Below are 2,866 nucleotides of genomic sequence, written 5' to 3'. Positions count from 1 at the left end.
GGGGAAAGGGGGCACCGCCCCGCCCCCTGCGGCTGCGGCAGGGCAGGGGCAAGGGCGAGGAGGAGGGAAAAACCGGGGGGGGGGGAAATGTTAGTAACACGCAAGCGCACTGCTCAGGTGCGGCCGCACTGCGGTTGCCCTTGGTAACCAGGGCGGGGTGGGGCGGGGGACCACGAGAGGTGGAGAAGCCGAGCGGGAACGCGCGTGCGTGTGCGGGAGGTGGGGGGGCGGGGACTCAAGCCGAGAGGCACGTACGCGTGCGTGCGGCGCCCCGCCTTTCCTCCCTGCCCCTCCCCGGGGCTGGCCGGCCTCGCGCGTGCGCACGCGCCCTCTATCTTTGCAGCATCCCCCCCCCCCCCCCCCCGGAGGCGTCTCGGTGTGCGGAGCGCGCGCGCGCGAGCGGGGCTCCGAGGCGCACCTGTGAGGTGTCCCCCGAGGAGCGGGCCGGTGGGCGCGCGGAGTCCGCGGCCTAGACGCGCTGCTCCGCCGCACTTGAGAGTGAGTTGGACCGGCCAACGCCGGTGCGTGTGTACGTCTGTCGGCTTTTCAGGACGGGGCGTGGGCCGTCGAGCGGGCCGGGGGCGGAAGGCAGTGGAGTCGGGGGTGAAGAAAAGGAAAACAACCCAGCTCTCAGCCGGGCCTGGGCCGCGGGCATGGCGGGAAGGGAAGGTCAGCGCGGCGCCCGCTGCGGCACAGGCCCGGGGCGGGCCGGGGCGAGGCTGGAGAGGCCCCGCGGGAGCCGGACTCCCGGGCCGGGCCCCATTGTTGTCGGGGCCGAGGCGGGCGGGAGCGCGGCAGCCCTGGGAGCCGAGGGCCGCGCCCTGGAGCGGATCCAGGCGGGTCCCGGGAGGGCGGTAATGGCCGCGCGCAAGCCAGAGCGCGGGGGGCGCGGAGCGGCCGGCTGCAGGGCGCTGTGTCGTGTCCTTTCCAGCACCGCACGATCCCGGCCGAGGTCGCCCAGCGTCCCGCCGAGGTGATGAGGACCTCCCCGCGGCCCCAGCAAGCCTGGCTGCTGCCGCCGGTCGCCTCCATTGTCTGACCACCGCCTGGGCCCGGCTCTCCGCAGGTAAGCCGGCCGGTGGTGCGCGCAACTCCCTTGCCGCCGCCGAACCCCAGGTGCCCCTCTCCCCCACGGCCTCCGCGTCTCCGGCCAGGTCGCCGCTCTCCGCGGTCTCGGCTTCTTTGTGAGACCTTGCTGGTCAGACTCCCCGCGAGTCGGTCTCGGGGATGCGCCTACCCCGCCGGGAGTTTACAGTGTGCCTATTGCGACAAAGAAGTCCCGGGATTGGAAGTCACAGTCCTCTTCGCCGGGGACAGTGTGCGCCCTTTAAACGGTGTAGCGTCTTAAAGGGGTGGGACCCTTCTAGAGGGGAAACCTCTGCTTATTCGGTAGGTGTGGAGTTTCCCAGAGCAGGAAAGTAGTGACCTCCTTGTCCCACTTCCAGGTTAAGGTTTCAAAATTGCTTGTAGATGAGTGGAGAAAGATGTTTTCTTGTAAGGGTGAATGTAGTCACAGATGACAAGTCCGTTAGCCCGTCCCCGTCGTTAACCAGTATGCACGTGGTGCGTATCCTAGATTTTTTCAAAATTATTTTGTGTGAGGGCTTTCCGTCATGTTGAGTACTAACTAGTTGTGCAATTCAGCTTTTTAGCATATAAGGCTTTAACTCGTTTACTCAGAGCAGTGGCCTAGCGCTCTAGAGTTTGGGTCTATCATTGCTTGTTCAACCATGTCTCACAGTGATGGCATTTGAAGTTATTTTAAAGAAAAACATAAAAATCAAGAAAAAAAAACCTAGTGGTGTCCTATGGGAAGATGGAATTTTATTGGAGGGAGCCACAGAGCCATGCTAATTGTAGAATGGAAACATTTTTGATGGGGGAGTTCCTTGGTTAGAAATGTACACTCGGGCAGCTCAGCCCTCCCTGAAGGACTTGCAGACTGTTCTTATCATGCCTGTGCCTGTGCCCTCGAGGAGGACACTGAGAGCCTCGGTTTCTGTAAAGGTCTGTCTACTTCACAGACCTCTCTGAAGAAAGTTAGTGTGTAAAGCAGTAAACAGACTAGTTTTGTTAGTCTCGGGGATACATAGCGCCCCCACAACTTGCAATGTCATTTGTACATTTTTTTTCATCAGATGAGTTTAACATAGATTACTTATCACAGTCAACTTTAAAACTTTTTAAGTTTTTGGTCCTGTTAGAATTTTTATGAAATGCAGTGCTGTGTTTCTAATGAATATTTTACAAGGCACATTTTTTTTTCTAATGCTTTTCTCTTCCTTAAAAACATAAAACACATTAATTAGTTGACTGGTTAGTGTCTGCAGTCTGCTTAGCTAAATTCTTAGTTGGTCATTTAAACTTTACTTCCTGTTGTAATCCTCTGCATGCTTTCAGATTACCCGTTAGTCCCTTTCGGGAATAGGGACTCCTACTCTGGAGTCTGTAGGTATATCAGAAAGTTTACCAGCTGAGTTAATTAATGGTGAAATGGAAAACATTTCAAGATAAAAATCAATTCAGTCAGCACCTTTTGTAGCTGTGGGGTTTTGTTTTTCATTCAGATATATGTGAGTGCCTGTAGCAATTTGTCCTTGTTCTCTTAAAGTTTATAAGCTGTAGAGGGACAGGATGAGAGATTAATCTCAGAACTGTGCATATAGACACAGACTAGGCTGTCTGCTAGGAAAGCCAGGCAGCACTTGCTATGAGACTGCTTCCAAATGAAGGGATAACATTTTAGATTGAGGCCCCAAATGACTCCTCCATCCCCCCCAAAACAAGACTTAAGCTGGGATTTGATGGATGAGTAAGCCCTGGTGTCAGTGAAGTAGGGAATAATTTTCCAGCAGAGTTACAGTGT

This window comes from Alexandromys fortis, unplaced genomic scaffold (assembly GCF_014885135.2).
Source record: "Alexandromys fortis isolate MF-2015 unplaced genomic scaffold, M_Fortis_MF-2015_v1.1 scaffold_56, whole genome shotgun sequence".
Classification (NCBI taxonomy): domain Eukaryota; kingdom Metazoa; phylum Chordata; class Mammalia; order Rodentia; family Cricetidae; genus Alexandromys; species Alexandromys fortis.
Note: the sequence above shows the minus strand (reverse complement) of the source record.